The sequence below is a fragment of the Bacillus rossius genome, chromosome 10 (genome assembly GCF_032445375.1).
Source record: "Bacillus rossius redtenbacheri isolate Brsri chromosome 10, Brsri_v3, whole genome shotgun sequence".
Lineage (NCBI taxonomy): Eukaryota > Metazoa > Arthropoda > Insecta > Phasmatodea > Bacillidae > Bacillus > Bacillus rossius.
Window position 1 is genome coordinate 54,437,423 of NC_086337.1, and position 17,306 is coordinate 54,454,728.

Genomic DNA, 17,306 nt, shown 5'->3' on the forward strand with positions numbered 1-17,306 from the left:
ACAAACAAAACAAATTACGCCAGGTCTGGTGAAATTTAATATTTGTATTCAACTTACGATCATAATTCATTGTTAAATCACAAAAAAAAATATATATATATCCAAGATCTTTCAACGTACTATTAAAACAGCAAGCATCATGTATACGGGATCATGACATCCGTATCAAGGGATTAATATGACTATAGTTTGACTGTACGTTTATCCTGAGAACCGGAGAAAGCCGCGACTCGAACGCACGGAAGGAGGTTATGTCGGCAGTCCGCGCGTGTCAACGCCGCTTCGCACGCGACTCAGCGGTGGTTGTGGGCGGAGGGGAGGGGAGGGTGAGAGTATTTCTGGAACGCACCACGCGCCCGGAGCGGCGCGGCGATTGGTCGCCGGCGCATGCGCACGCGGTCGCCAGCTGACTTCCCCCTCCACCGCGGCCCGGGCCGGGGCGACGGTGGCGCCGCCACAGCACCGCGGCGCGCCGGCCGGCGGGCTCCAGTCGCGCGCCATCGACCGGAGCTGGCGGACGTGCGAGGAGAGAAGCTCCTCCCACACACGTACACACACACACACACGACACCGGGACGCTACGTTATTAATCATGCCGGCGACGCTCACCACGATCAACTGAGCGAGCCGTCCGTTGCACGCCGCGCGCAGCACGCTCCAGTGCTACCACAAGTTACTACCCGGGCGATATTGGGATACTGCTACTAGGTAAGTACGTCTTCTTGTGACGTACAGTGCCTAACACAAGTTTAAAACTACAGGCTTATTTAATATAAAAGTACCCTAGTTTTTTTTTGTATTTCATGAATAATGTAGACTGAGACATACATCTATATAAAAAAAATTGCGATATGTTTATTTTTCAAAGTATACGTTTTTTATTAAAATTTTATACTGAATAAATAAAATCTAAAAATTTTAAGTTTCAAAATTTTTGTAAATACTACATCATTTGGGTGATTACAGTATCATTTTTCTTCCCCACTAAGATGTATAAAATTATTTTGAAAAATAAAAAAGTTCAGAAAATTTTGTTTACATAACATTTTTTTTTTTACATTTGGAAAAATATATGGAGAAAAAACATTGAAGTATTGTTGCAGATTTAAATATAAATAGAAATGTAAAATAGAGAAATTTTATGGGCACCATTTCATAACATAACTCTATCGACAAAATTTTTATTTACATTTGAACCTGCAAATACACCTAATTATTTAATCCTTATATTTTTTCAAAATAAAAAACTTTTATAAACAAATTTTTTGAACGTTCTTTTTTTTTTTTTTCCAAAATTACCTAATTACACTTCTTAAAATACCAAGGAAGAAAAGATACTGAACTCAACTAAATGGTTTAGTAATTAAATTTTTTATACTTAAAAATGTAGGGTTTAATAATAAGTATCAACAATAAAAATAAAACTGTATTTTGAAAACTAAATGCATCTAATTGTTTTATAGTTATATATCTAATGATCTGTACTATTCACGAAATATACATGATATAACTTATAAAAAAAACATATATTTTTTAAATAAGCCTGCGGCAGTGGCGGATCCAGGGGGGGGGGGGGGGGCACCATGGGCAAGTGCCCCCCCCCCCCCCCCGGTCCTAAAACCAGTTGTCTGCTACATTATTGCCGACAAAATGATTGTTTCTGAAACCAATCAAAATATTTTAATATAATTAATGAATTTCTTGTAGAATCATAAAATCTGGTGGTTGGATGTTATGTGTAGTGTGAGTAGAATAAATACAAATTTAGTAATTTTAAGACATTTTTTCTCTGGCTACTTGAAATCCTAGAGTGAACCTCTGGATTCGCCACTGGTCTGCGGTCTTAAACTTTTGTTAAGCACTGTATCTTCGACCGCGCCTGAGGCACTGTTCCAAATGCTTTAGGACTTGTTAATATATTTTACATATTGTTAGGTTACATTCGGAACTATTCTGATAATTTTTATTTAAGCTTTCACTGGTTATCAAACAGAGCTTTCAATACGAGTTAAAGAATTGTAAAATAAATGTTGTAAGATGGCGGGCAAGTAATGTGATGTGGAATTGAGCTCTGCGGAAATGGTGGAATTATAGGAGTACAAAGGAGTTGAGAAGGGAGTATACTAAGATAGCAGCGTAACATTATATATTTTGTATCAATGTAGATAAGAATTAAGGGTTTTAGTGTTTAATCTTTTGCATAAGGAGGTAGTAGTGTTGTGTTGATTTGCGGTCGCCACGTGGCCGTTTAATTAGAGTAGAAATAAGATCTAAGGTGTAGGATTATCTGTTGGTTATTACAGTAGGATTATATATTATTTAAGTTATTTGGGTAATAGGTTAGTGTAGAATAGTGAATTGTGACAAAATGGGTAGGGTGAAATGTAAGTCGAAGCTTAAATGTGTGGGTTGTAAAAAGGTGTGGAAAGATGGAGAGAGTGGTGTACGGTGTGACAAATGCGAAGGCTGGGTCCATACGGAGTGTGCAGGACTAGAGGAGGGGGAGCTGGGTAGTCTGGGGCAGGAGTGGATGTGTAAGGATTGTGACAAGGATAACAAGGGTTCAGGAAGTGTAGTGGCAATGGCAGGAAGCAGTGGTAGCCAGGAGCTGGTAGGTGGGGTGTCAGGAACTCAGAGGGAAGGAGGGAATGTAGATGTGGGTAAGGACTGGGCACTCAATTTCATTGGTGATATTCTGGGAGGAAAGATTGTTGAGGGTCTGAGTGGGACAAGGAGGGAAGTCGATTTGGAAGAAGGATTAGGTGAGGTGTTGTACAGGAAGGAGATGGAAATAAAACATAGATTAGAGAGGGTAGAGGAAGAAGTAAAAAGGGAGGATGGGTTGAGAAGTGTGTTAGTAAGGGTCGAAAGGCTGGAGTGCGAGCTGAAGAGGACAAAGGAGGAAGTTGAGAAGGAAAGGCAGATGAGAAAGGAGGCAGATGTGGAGGTAGATAGGCTGCGCAGGAGGGTGGAGGAGCTGGAAGGGAGGGAGAAAGTAAGGACTCAAGCTGTTAAGGCCACATATGCAGAGGCATGTACTGGGGAAGTTCAGGAAACAGGTGTCAGGTTGCAGAATGAAGGGGTAGCAAGGAGGGTGCGGGAGGAGGCTGTGGGTACAAGCAACGTAGATGTGAACAGGAATGAAGAGGGCAGGGATACGAAAAGGGGTACAATAGTTAGACAGGAGCCCGAAGTGATTTTCCTGGGCAGCTCTATTGTGAAGGGGGTAGAATTGCAGGGGGTGGGGAAAGGAAGTATATATAAAGCTGCGTTTGGGGGTGCAAAGATTAGGAACTTGGGGGAGAGGGTAGGCTGCATGAAAGGAAGCAGTAAAGTTAAGGTGGTGGTTGTTCATGTAGGGGGAAATGATGTGGCTGGTAGAGTGGTGGGGAGGGAAGTAGAGGAGGATATGAGGGGGCTAGTGGGCAAGGTGAAGGAGAAGTTCCCAGTAGCCAGAGTTGTGGTCAGTGGGGTACTAGTAAGGAGGGGTATAAACTATGTCAAGGCTGCGGCGGTCAGCGAGGTGTATGAGAGGGTGTGTAGGGACTTGGGAGCCATGTTGGTAGATAGCAGGAAATGGGTGGGGCAGGACTGTGTGGGCAGGGATCAGGTTCACCTAACAGAGAGGGGAAAATGGATGCTAGGAGACCTGCTAGGAAGGGAGACTTCTGGCCATTTGGAAAGGGCAAGGTTTGAGCAGCAGGGAAGAAGATAGCAACTAGATAGTGAGGAAGGTGGAGAGAAGGGGGGTGATTGTGAATATAGTGCCGATAGCAATGCTAGGGAGGAGGTGACAGCTAAAGTCAACAAAACTCAGATTGGTTGGACGGGGAGCGAGGAAGGAGGAAAGAGGGGGGTGGAGTTGGATAGGGCTGCAAGAGTGCTGGAAATCGGGGTTCTAAGGGGAAGGGGCACTCGTATCAGGGCGGAAGGGACAGAGGCGCAAGGGGGAAAATGCCAATATGTAAAAGTCGCAGTTATAAACTGTAGAAGTATATATAAGAAGGTGGAGGAGTTCTGGGGCAGGGTGGAAGCCTATGGGGCGGATATCATTGTAGCGGTGGAGACATGGTTGGACGAGGAAATTAGAGATGGGGAACTGAAGAGAGCACACTTTGAAATATTTAGAAGGGACAGGAACAGGAATGGAGGAGGGGTAATGGTGTGCATGCGAGAGGGACTCTGTGGTAGGGTTGTATGGGTTGGGGGGAGAGCGGAGTTATTGGAGATGCAGTTCCAGGTAGGAGAGAAAAATGTACGGCTGATTGCGGTGTACCGGCCACCAGGGCAAGGGGATGAAGCCATACGGGAGGTGCAGGACAGGTTGGACATGCTAGGGGAAGGCAAGTGGGTGATAGTGGCGGGGGATCTGAACATGCCAGGGGTGGCATGGGAAAAGGGGCCGGAGGGGATGGGGTCAAGGGAACAGAGATGGGCATCTCAACTGGCAAACAGAGGACTGGAGCAGGTGGTGACTGAAAGCACCAGAAAAGGTGCCAGGAGAGGAGAGCAGGATGACGGGAACCTGTTGGATGTGGTACTTGTGAGACCAATGGAGGCGGTCAGGGGAAGTGTGGTAATGGAGGGCATCAGTGATCACAGGATCCCAGTAGTGGAGTTAGACGTGGGCTGGAGGGAGAAAAGGGTAAGGAGGGGAAACGTGGTAAACTGTTGGGGTAAGGCTGATAGAGTGGGGGCAGAGGCATTCCTGAAGGGGGAATACAGTAGATGGGTAGATATAGAGGACCTCGAAGGTAGATGGGCTGCCTTAAGAAATATTCTGCTGCAGATGGCTACACGTTTTGTACCTCAGAGGAGGGTAGGCCAAGGAGGTGACCCTCCCTACTATGGAAGGGAGTTGAAAGTGTTGAAAAGGAAATGTAGGAGGCTGCATGCGAGGGCAAGGAAGCTTGGGGGAGAGGAGATAGAGGCGGAAATGAAGGCGCTTGGGAAGGAACTAGGGAGGAAATCGCGGGAAGCAAGGGATGCTTACATGGAACAGCTGATGGGGGAAGGGGGGACGGTAAATGGGACGGAGCTCTACAGAGACATAAGAAGAGTGAAGGGTGAGGAGGGAATAGGGGTTCTCCGAGGAGGAGGGGGGCAGGAATATACAGAGGACAGGGAAAAGGCAGACTTACTGCAGGAGCAATATCTGGCAGTATTTACAAAGGGGGAGGCATGGGAGGGTAAAGAGGATGACAGTTTAATGGGCAGGAAGGCCTTTGAGCTGCGACTGACAGATGTAATTAAGGTGATCAGGAGGTTGAAAGGGAGAAAGGCAGCTGGGCCAGATGGTATAGGGAATAGTCATTTGAAGTTGGGTGATAGGGAGATTGGGAAGTACCTGTTGGAGGTTTTCAAGCAGTCTCTGGAGGAGGGGAAACTACCAATGGAATGGAAGGAGGCAGTGGTAGTTCCCATCTACAAGGGGGGAAATGATAAGGCGGAGCCAGGAAGTTACAGGCCGGTCAGTTTGACGTCCTGTGTAGGAAAAGTGATGGAGAGGTTGGTAGGAAGGTACGTAAAGGGGGAAATGGAAGATCTGGGGTGGGTGGATAACAGGCAGCATGGATTCAGGATGGGGTTCTCATGCGAGACCCAGATGGCTGGGCTGTTGGAAGACCTGGTGGAAGCGGTGGACGGGGGGAAGCAGATAGATGCAATCTTTATAGATTTTGAAAAGGCGTTTGATAAGGTCCCCCATAGGAGGTTAATGGAAAAGGTTGAGTTGCTGGTGAGGGATGGAAGGGTGGTAAACTGGGTGGGTGATTTCCTGAGGAATAGAAGACAAAGAGTGAGAGTGGGTGAGGAAAGCTCCGAGGAGGGGGAAGTGACGTCGGGGGTGCCACAGGGTAGTGTGCTGGGGCCTCTGTTGTTCACAATTATGATGTTTCCCAAATATCCTTATTTTATCTGCTACAGTTTATTAACACAGCCTTGACTTTAAAAATAACGTGTGATTTTAAAAACCTTGATCCTTTATGGCATGATCCTCGAAATAACTCCCACCACCAAATGCCGTATACCGATAGCTAGGATTTTACACATCGATAAAATAAATTTACTTGCATTTAACAATATTATTGCGCTTTATTCATAAAGTAGATTTTATGACAATTTATTTATTACACAAGTTGTTCATGTATTCAGAACGTGTACGAGGTTAAACTAGCTTGGCAATGATTTTGGTAATTTTTAGGCTTCCAAGTTGACTAAATGCCAACCTAAAATTCCAACAAAAAAAATCTTTTTCGCAACAAAATCGATTACATGACATTTTTGTATACAGCGAATTGCCCTTGCCTGAGAAGGAAGTGCCGATAGCAACACGAAACATCTCTCCCATTTTTTTTAAATTCATGATATTGTTGCTCATTGATGATTGATAAATTTTTTTAGGTTGTTTACCTCTGAATGGCATATCTTGAAGTTGGGATTTGGGACAAGAGCCTTAGCACTATAGACCAAACTTTCTCATAACAGTTCTTAAACATATCTTCGTATAAGTTTAAATTTGTTGTAGATAGTTTTTGTGTCTAGAATCTTAATTCGTTTATCTTCGATTCACGGCCTGTTTTTTCCAATGGGGTGGGACGGGGTAAACTCAGATGATTGTTACATAACTTTCGAACCCAAAACTTCTATTATTTATGTTTTGGATTGTTGGCGCAGGTTAATTAGCGTACCCTCTTGAGCTGGTAGCCACGTACAAATACAAGACTTGTATTTCTGAGGGTTTGATTACATCACTGGTGCAAGATGTTTTTCAAGCTGGAAAGTATTTTTCATGTTAACTTAAAGCTGTCATAAATAATGAATACTGCCAAACATGGACCGTAATTAATAATTGTTCATTTTAGCGACTTTGCAAACTAATTTAGATAGGTACATATTAATTACGGACGAAGTGTGGCAAACATTTCAGGGATTAAAAGAGAGCCCTACATTAGCTATGCACATAAATAACTTGTCACTTGGTACTATTAAAGGTATTTTGAAGATTTAAGATTATTAAGCACTTTGTTTAATAGCATTTATTTCTTATTTTATTGAAGTTTTATTCTACTACAGCAAAGTGAGTAATTGATAGGTAGTGGCCAAACAAGTTGACCAAATTAAGATTATTATAACTTTTTACTTTGTCAGTGTGAAGCTAAGCCGAAAGCATTTTGTGTCTGGCTGCTGTCAAAGCAGATGGGAATAGGAGATTTCTGTCGTTTCTAATCCGAGATTGTGTTAACATGTTGTCAGGTCCGATTTACATCTTCCAAATAAAACATTTCCCTTTGCATTTTTTTGTTAAGGAGTGACTTACCAAATCAGATTAACATTGTATCCTTGACGCGTTCCGAAATTGTGATACGTCTTTGAAGAATTGAATATTTTGCTTGGATAAAAAGTATTCAATATTGTTTGCTATGTTATTTACAACTATTTTAATCCTGGGAAAATTTACTTTTTTTATTATCTTAAAACATGTTTATAGTTTTTTAAACGGGTTTTCATTTCACGGTTGGCTATAAATTTTAACTTAAACATGATAATTGTCACATATTTTATTTTTATTGGGTTATTAGAGAATTTAAACATTTTAAAGGTTTTACGGGGTAAAAAATTAGTTTTTTTAAAATACATATATGTTTTAATGCATTCCAACTAACTGATGTGCATATTTTGGAATCTGCTTTTGGTAATAACTTGTCTACAATAGACTGTTCATGAACGCCAGTTTAAAATCTGTGGTAGTACACTCGCAATAGTTTGGAGAGACATCCCTTCCCATGAGAGAGTGCTTGCAGTTTGAGAAAAGGCTTAGCTGCAGGTTGCACGGTGTGGAATTGTCGAACACTCGTTATTCCAGCGTTGTTATGGCTTGTTGTTAGTTATACTCTTTAAATTTTAAGTGTGTGTCGAAACACAAAATAAATTTTAAAAAAAAATGGTTGTAAAGTCGGTTTACGGACGATAGTTTAACGTGACAACGTCATAACAAAACATTGATGAAATGATTGCATACTTTTATGAATAAAATTGAATCATTTTTATTGAATTATCACTATTTTGTATGGATACAAAGAAGGAGTGAAATGAAATCTACAATTTAATTGATCAATTTACTTTTATTTGCACTCATTAATTCATATATGTTTATTACTTTAACGGAAAATTTATGAAACGAATGGGAGTGTTTCAAGTTTAATGTGCCTCGAAAAAGCCAAATCGATGGTTGTTCCAATCGAGTGGAAGAGAGATAGATGCGGCGCAAGCGTACAATGAGCGTAACGGGACACTTTTTCGTGCGTGCAGCCGGCGTTCATCGATTTATTAGACGTCACGTCAAAAACTATTTACGGAAACTGTTGACTTATTCACACTCAGTCGCGTTTGTGCGAACGAAGAGAATGAACGATTTGCAAACAAGAAGCCACACATTATTTTAACTTGCAGCCAATTTGAAACAATAACAGTGCCTACAAATAATTGTTGGGGGGAAATAAGTGGGGGAGGGGGGCGCAAAAAGCACACCTGTGCCAACTGCCAACCTATTAGGTTTACATTTTGTTTATTCTGTTCCGCGGATTCCACATGGAGTTGAATACTCAAATAGAACGTCAATAATCACACAGACATACTTGAATTTTTATATTTTACATTAATAAAAATTTCGGAAAATAAAATGTACCTTCTGAAAACACAGTATGAAGAACAATTTAAAACAATGTAACTGTAGAATGAGTGCATAATAAATTAAGTCTTAAAGAAATACGTTTTTATTAAATGTGGTAATTTACTAAAAGGGGTGCGTGGAAGCTACGTGTCGTTACAAGTGAAACTTCACACTTCGATAATTAACTTGATCGATAACTTTTAACCATTAAGCTCACAGCGGGGGCTGAACTTGTCGACGGAATAAACCTGCAGATAGAGTTGCTGGTGTCTCAACTCGACATTACCGGCTCTTCGCCATGTAAGAGTGTTGTTCTGCTCCGATGAGTCGTCGCCTCGATCACTCCACCGACGATAGTTTCACTTCAACAATATTAGCAAAAATTACAATTGATTACAAATCAGGTCAATGCATATATCCTATTTTTTTGATTTCCGGTGTAAGATTATAGAGTTACTTCAGAGATTCAGAAGGTTTTCTAGTACCTATATGTTTTTTATTTTTAAATATTGGTAAATTTTTCAAGTTAGTATTATTTTGGGGGGTTTTACGCTTTCTTGAAAATCTAAGATTAGCTCTTTTTTAGTGTCACTTTTCTTGTTCTAGTAAATTGGATAGTGCTGGTTAGCTAGAATTCCATAGATAGTTTAAAAGACGGCAGTTCGTGGACACCAAGTCACGCAGTCCTGCCCTATCGGCGGCTCGTGAACTAATCCTCCCGGCGCGCGGAGGAACGTGGCGTCGATAGTCCGGGTTCCTGGAATGTCGCACTCGCCTCTCACGTTGTTAGGCAGGGTTTGTAACGGGGACGCACAACGCCGAAATACCACAACGCCGAACGTACAATAACGCCGAAAAATGTCATTGCAGGACTGCCACAAAGGTTAGGTTAGGGTACATTTTTCGGCGTTACTGTATTTCGGCGTTGTGGTACACAGCAGTTTTCTAGCTGTCGGCGTTGTGGTCCATTTGGCATTCGGCGTTATGGTATTCGGCGTTATTGTACGTTCGGAGTTGTGGTATTTCGGCGTTGTGGTAACGACCCGTTTGTAAGGAGCGCAAGCACTCGTGTGTTAACCACGCAAGACGCGAACATAGGGCAACTTTCAACTCTCTGGGTTTCAGCTTGCGTTTTCGCCTTCCGTGTTCCAAGTGAAGGGTCCCTGAAAACGTTATAGGCATAGGAGGACTCACATGTCCCCCCCCCCCTTCTCCCCACTATATACATCTCTTGTTCTCTCTTGTTAAAACTTTTCGAACAGTGAAAGAAAATAACGCTTTTTAGATAGAATTACCGAGATATTCATACGTTTTCATGACAAATATAAATCATCAAAAGAAGCACGGAATAGAATTTGTTTTCTGCGTACGTTTTTTGAAGTTCCAGTGCTCTTGAGATAGCATAATTTTTTATGTTAAACCTGATTTTTTTTTATTAATCGCCAAAAAGTTATTTTTAAGAAAAAAATGCCTGCAAAAGCAACAAGTTACTGAGGTCCTGCTCTATCTCTAAGAAAACGCTAGGATTATAATCGCTCACTAATACGACCACACGTGTGGTCGGCGCGACTCTCGCTGTGGAAAGATAGGCGCGTTTGACCGTGCGTGTTCTTGGCCGTGAAGCTCCGAGGGCCAGCGAGACCGTCTCAGCACAGTCACGGGTTCGAGTCCTGACTACGACCCCGCCAAACCACCCGATTCGCAACACCTCAGGGTCACCAAACAGCCGTTATCTACAACACCGTTAAAACCTGATATCTATCTTCGCAACCAGAGGCAGCGGGCGGCAATCCGCGGCCTGGAACTCTACCCGGGGGCCTGTGGTTCGATGCCCGGATCTTGCACTCGGACCTTGAGACCCGCAGTGGCTGTGATGACAGTACAGTTGCAGCTCGCCCTGCGGCGGTGTTGCCTGATCCAGCAACAAGTCAGAGCCAGGCCCGTGAGACCGCAGATGGCCTGGCATGGTCCCCGCAAGGGTAGGACTTGGTGGACCCCTGGGTCCAGGGCCCTGGTCTGGAGGGGACCATGTGTCCAGGGCCCGGGCCTGGAGGGGACCATGGCCCCCGCAAGGGTAGGACTTGGTGGACCCCTGGGTCCAGGGCCCTGGTCTGGAGGGGACCATGTGTCCAGGGCCCGGGCCTGGAGGGGACCATGGCCCCCGCAAGGGTGGGACTTGGTGGACCCCTGGGTCCAGGGCCCTGGTCTGGAGGGGACCATGTGTCCAGGGCCCGGGCCTGGAGGGGACCATGGCCCCCGCAAGGGTGGGACTTGGTGGACCCCTGGGTCCAGGGCCCTGGTCTGGAGGGGACCATGTGTCCAGGGCCCGGGCCTGGAGGGGACCATGGCCCCCGCAAGGGTGGGACTTGGTGGACCCCTGGGTCCAGGGCCCTGGTCTGGAGGGGACCATGTGTCCAGGGCCCGGGCCTGGAGGGGACCATGGCCCCCGCAAGGGTGGGACTTGGTGGACCCCTGGGTCCAGGGCCCGAGCCTGGAGGGGACCAGGGCCCAGACTCGTTTACTTTTATCTCATATACACACTCGCTGTGGTTATACACTCGCTGTGGTTATCTTAAAGTAAAATAATTTTATAATTAAAGCTTAGCTTGGACTTACAAAATAGTAACCATTATCATACCAAGAAAATCCCAAAATTAAAGCAACGTGTATCTACCGAAACAATAGGTGCTTCTGCTGCCACCTAACTTCCAAAATACATCGTGGAAAAAAACAATTCTGGATTATCAGCTATCTCGATTAACAAACGAGGTACCATAAGATTTCCCCAGCCACTGCTGAGACACTACCAACAGTGGCGTAGCGTGGGTGGGGCGGAGGGGGCGGCCCGCCCCGGGCGGCAGCCCGCGGGGGCGGGTCGCCGGTGAAGCGGGTTGAGATCTGATCTATGATTCATCCATTACATGTGTCAGACACACTATAATGTTACATTTTTATCTCAAATTTTGCGCACCAACTATTTTTTAATATTTATTTAAAAGAAAAACTGCGAAATCACTGACAGAGCTCTTTATAACGTTTGTTTGTTTACATAGGAACGGCAACATCGCATCACGCCACGCGCGAGCCGAGTTGAGCGGCACTTCTTATTATGTTAATTACTCATACAAAATCTTTTGTTTCACGCGTCGGCCCGTGTCGATGCCTCTCTTTCGCACTCATTGAATTTAGTACTACGCATTGTACTGTAAAGTTTGACCTTAACCCAGGGCAAACCAAACAACTTCCGCAAACCGGGACACAGTAAAACTCCAATATTGCCCCGTACCGCGAGCGCAGGTAAACCCAAAAAAAATATTAAAACCCAAACTAACAGCAGGCTTAAAAAATACTAATAAGGTTGCGAACAGTGAGAGAAGGCAGCAAGTTAAAAAGACGCAACATTTATATGACAACATTTAATAAATATATATATCATAAAATCGTTTCATCACAAATCGGCGCATCCATCATAAAATACATACCCTACATACAGACATACTTGAATTTTTATATTTTACATTAATAAAAATTTCGGAAAATAAAATGTACCTTCTGAAAACACAGTATGAAGAACAATTTAAAACAATGTAACTGTAGAATGAGTGCATAATAAATTAAGTCTTAAAATAATAGCTATATAATAATACTAAAAAAATACTTTAACAATTCCCCCAAAAAATTATAATTTGATCATATACTTCGGAGCTCCGAAAATTAAATATAATTACCAAAAAGGCATTAAAAATATATAAGAACATCATAATACAAATACAAATACGCACAGATTTACCTGTAGCAACGAGGACTAAGTGTGGATAAGTGTGCTCAGAAACTCTGCGCTTTGAAAACCCTCTTAGTGGAAAGTAGAGACCGTTTCGTGCAAGAAGCAATTGACTTTGCTAAGACTCTCTGCGAAAAACTCGGAATCGAACTCAAAACGAGAATTCGCAGGAAAAAACGCATGCATGGCGATAAATCTTCTGAAGATGCAGCTTTGTCTCACGAACAGGAAATCCGTCGAGATTATCGCATCATTCGACAAGATCATTCAAGAAATGACGACTCGATTCCAGCAAATTCAAGAAATATCGGACAAGTTCGGATTTTTGATGCCAGCGAAACTTTTGGACAGCAAGTTCGAGTGTGATCTTTCCCATGTATTAGAAGACATCGACAAGGACGAGTTTCAGATGGAGCGGAAGCGTCTTCAGCAGTTTGTTGTTGTTGCCTGTTCTGAATCAGAGGAAGATATAAGTGGTAAAGGACCACTGGAGCTCCTCCAGTTCATTCAAAAACTGAATCTCGGAATTTCGGTTCCAAATATAGTCATCTTGATTCGTATATATTTGACTTTGGCGATTAGTGTTGCAAGTTGTGAGAGAAGTTTTTCGAAGTTGAAGCTAATAAAAAATTACCTCAGATCTACTATGAGCTCCGCTAGACTATCAAACTTGGCTATATTGTCGATTGAACAAGAATTGGCTGCTAATATTGATTTTGACAAAGTTATTTCTGACTTCGCTGCTCATAAGGCCCGTAGAATCCGCTTGTAAAACCGCTCATCCTATTTTAACTTCAATAAAAGGTACCTCATTGCATGTGAAATTTATTTTTAATCAAGCACCTATAGAATGGGGGCGGCAAAATGTGTCTCCCGCCCCAGGCGCCGAGATGGCACGCTACGACACTGACTACCAACAGCACCAGATCTCGTTTGGTCCTTGGGGAAAATGGTATATAACGCCCCAGACATACCAAAATTGCAATGGTTTTAATCGAGCAGGTGACTAACGTATCCCATCAAATCGTTCAGAAGTTAATTTGTAAACACCATTTATACGTGTTCCACTCACATATTATGAATCTATGATGACATATAGAGTGTAGGTAAGGAATAACCATGCAGTTATAATGTAGCACGTGACTGTAAAGTTGCGAAGGGGGAGGGGGGGCCGTCTCCGGTCCTGGGGCCAGGTTTCGTAATCGAATGTGGAGGCCATGTGGCCGGGCGCTCCAAGGTCGCTCTGGGGCGCCTGTTGCCATGCGAACCGGGTGTGTGAACCACGCGAGTGATGCTACACTCTACAGTAGCATGGAGACTGAGGCTACAGTTTCTACAATGGCACGCGGACAAGAGGCGGACCCGTCGACAGTGCTCAGACTGTTTGCTTGATCAGGCAACACCGCGACACACTGTGTATTGTCATCGCAGCCACTGCGGGCCTCGTGGTCCGTGTGCCAGAACCCAGCATCGAACCAAGGACCCGCTAGGGGTCCCAGGCTGCGGAGTGCCGCCCACCGCCTCTTGTTGTGAGATAGAGTTTATGTGTGGATGTCTGTGAAAAGGATGATACTGGGTTACTTATAAGGCGGTGTTAAAATTTTGTTTCCCTAGCGGGATCGCGGTAGGGACTCGAACCCATATGCTGCTGTGGGCATTGTGATGAATAAAGATAGAAGTCACTTCTTTTCCTTGAGCCATCTGCAACCGATGTGGGCGATTTCTTGTGGACATGAGCGCTGAGCTCTTGCGTTTACGTCGCCCCGCGCGTCCAACAGAAGCCGAGGACTTGGGCTGCGAGGGTTAGCCATGTTTGTTCCATGTTCCAAACACGTTGAGAATGAAGGGTTTCAACTACAAGCGCATCTAGGGTTCCTTTATCACTTTGTCGTTTATTTTTATTTCTGCACGTGCTATGGTTTCGAAGCATTATATATATATATATATATATATATATATATATATTTTTTTTTTAAATTTATAAATATTTCGTTATATTGAAAGGCCATCTCATGGGTATTTCCGTTTGTTACGTTTCCGTGTACTGTGAAGCAACAGACGGAACATTGTGTAATCTGGGTATTTAGGTCCGTTCTACAATGGATCCTCCGGAACATAGCATAGTTCAGTGTCGCCAATGATTCTAGAACCACACCATGAGGTAAGATGTAAATAACTTAACTCTCTGCAGGTGAAAATTTTGCGAAATGGCATTATCGCTGCACACATCTTAATAAGATTTCAACGATTTTTGGCGTAGAGGTCGCATGAGACAGTTTAATGATGAAACGATAAGTTGCAGATGGAAAAAAAAAATCACCTTGGGCTTAAAAAAATGTTCAATATGTATACCTTTGGTTATACAGTCACATAAAGTCCAATTCTTTCCATACATTGGTTTACAAGTCCGGGGTAATGGAAGCAATTACCTCTTCAATTCTGTGTCTCAACTCTGGCAAATATCATTAGGTAGCGACGGAACGTAGACACGGTCTTTTATAAAGCCCCCATGGAGAAAAAAGAAATTGGTTGTCTGTAAAGTCGGTTTACGGACGATAGTTAAACGTGACAATAACAAAGCATTGATGAAATGATTGCATACTTGTATGAATAAAATTGAATCATTTTTATTGAATTATCACTATTTTGTATGGATACAAAGAAGGAGTGAAATGAAATCTACAATTTAATTGATAAATTTACTTTTATTTGCACTCATTAATTCAAATGTGTTTATTACTTTAACGAAGAGATTATTTTAAGTATAACTTTTATACATGTTTGCTATTTAACTTCTTCCAATCTGTGTTATTCTTTTAAGGATAGGACGATGATAGGAAAAGTAGGAAACGAATGGGAGTTTTTCAAGTTTAATGTGCCTCGAAAAAGTCAAAACGATGGTTGTTCCAATCGAGTGGACGAGAGAGAGATGCGGCGCAAGCGTACAATGAGCGTAACGGGACACAGCGTAACGGGACAATGTGCGTTACGGGACACTTTTTCGTGCGTGCAGCCGGCGTTCATCGATTTATTAGACGTTGTCACGTCAAAAACGTGTGGTGTTATGTCGAGTGAACGTGGAGGCCAGCGAAAAAAAAACAGCTCTGTCGGCTCGGCCATTACGACTAATCCAACCGTCACGTGTTCAGCCACTCTCGTACAGATATTCCAATGGGAAGGGGCTGCATCATGTTGCCAAATGAGGTTTCTCAGGTTCGCCCTCTAATAATTGGGTACATTACGCTCAGAAATCGCCATTTTGCGTGGGTGGCGCTGCAAGCGAGAAGACGAAAGCAGTACTTACGCGTGCGGTTTTTTTTACGTGACAACCTCTAATAAATCGATGAACGCCGGCTGCATGCACGACAAAATGGTCCCGTTTCGCACATTGTTCCGTTACGCAGTGTCACGTTACGCTCATTGTACGCTTGCGCCGCATCTATCTCTTCCACTCGACTGTTTATAAAGTGAAGTGAAAAGTTAATGTGGTTTTCATTGCTTATTACAACAAAAATTTCGGCAATAAAGGTTAATTATTCTTGCATGTTAAAAATCTGATTACTAGTATGATTTCAAGTATATATTCTTTTATTATTAAAATAAAAATGATTCAATTTTTATTCATAAAGTATGCAATCGTTTCATCAATGTTTTGTTATGACGTCACGTTAAACTATCTTCCGTAAACCGACTTTACGCACACCCAATTTTTTATTTAAAAAAAAAACTGTTTTTGAGTTACTCATTAATCGTGACCTTTGAACCAACACCCTAAAACTTTTACAGTTGGTGACTATTGAAACTTGATGACTGGAAAATGTTATGTAATGTTTCCCGAAGTGCAGTTGGAGAGGGAGAGACAGAGAGGTGAGCATGTGTGCAGACGTGAGCTGTTAGCAGCAGCCTCCAGGAGCCACTCCGTGTCGGAGGGGGGAGACCCTGTATCTGTCCTTGGAGAGACTCGCCCTATTCATGAGCCCCTCCTGCCTCCGGGGGATCAGAACCGCCCGTTCCAGCCCGACTACCGGGCGCACAGCAACTCGCTTCGCCGCGCAGACTGCACCCGAGATCCCGGCCAGCGACGGTGGGAAGCCCAAGATGTACATCAAGTTCTGTCCCTGCCCGAACACGCCCGAATATTCACCTTCGGCCAACCTCGGGTTCATTTATATATACTTATATTTCTCTGCTTATTTTAATGTAGCTATACTAACCTAACTAACCGTCCATAGTGTTTTAAAGTGTTTATAATGTAGCTAACCTAACCGACCACTTTTAATATTTGAATTCATTTTTCCTGCGCAAATAAAAAAAACAAATCCCCGAAGTTGGCCGAAGGTGAATATTCGGGCGTGTTCGGGCAGGGACAGAACTTGATGGACATCTTAGGCTTCTCAGCGACGGTCGTCCAAGTCACGTTCATGCCAGCAGGGAACCAACCGAACAACTCGGATGCTGTTGTCGTATCATTTTGGAACCAGGTTAACATCGACCTCGCACATTTTGGTTTTTATTTTAAAGCAGTTATTTTTTAGTTAACCGACTGCCGTGCATAAAAGTTTGTTTTTTCGTCATTAAAAATATTTATCATTTCTTCTTTAAAAAAATTACTTGGTGTTGGAAAAAAAATATAACGTTTATTTTCGCGGGAAAAAAAAAATTTTTTAGTCACGGTATCTACAATAGTATCGAGGTGATCGTATGGAAGAGACCGTAGTGTTTTTTCTCAATCGAGATTAGTTTGTAAGTCTTAGGCCAGGTTTACAAAACCAACGGAAGTAAATCATGGTCGTTTATAAAGCAAGTGAGTCTTAAACACGTCACCAATCGTACAATTTTGAATTGCAAAACAGT

At 43.0% G+C, this 17,306-nt stretch overlaps 1 protein-coding gene across 1 annotated transcript in view; it reads left to right on the top strand.

Annotated features, from left to right (window-relative positions):
* The first annotated feature begins 469 nt into the window (after window positions 1-469).
* Window positions 470-17,306, top strand: part of LOC134536168 (protein phosphatase 1 regulatory subunit 3C) — a 32,899-nt gene continuing 16,062 nt past the window's right edge. Inside the window, exon 1 of the mRNA XM_063375800.1 lies at window positions 470-708. The gene's annotated coding sequence lies outside the window, so the exon portion shown is untranslated. The remainder of the gene's footprint in view (window positions 709-17,306) is intronic.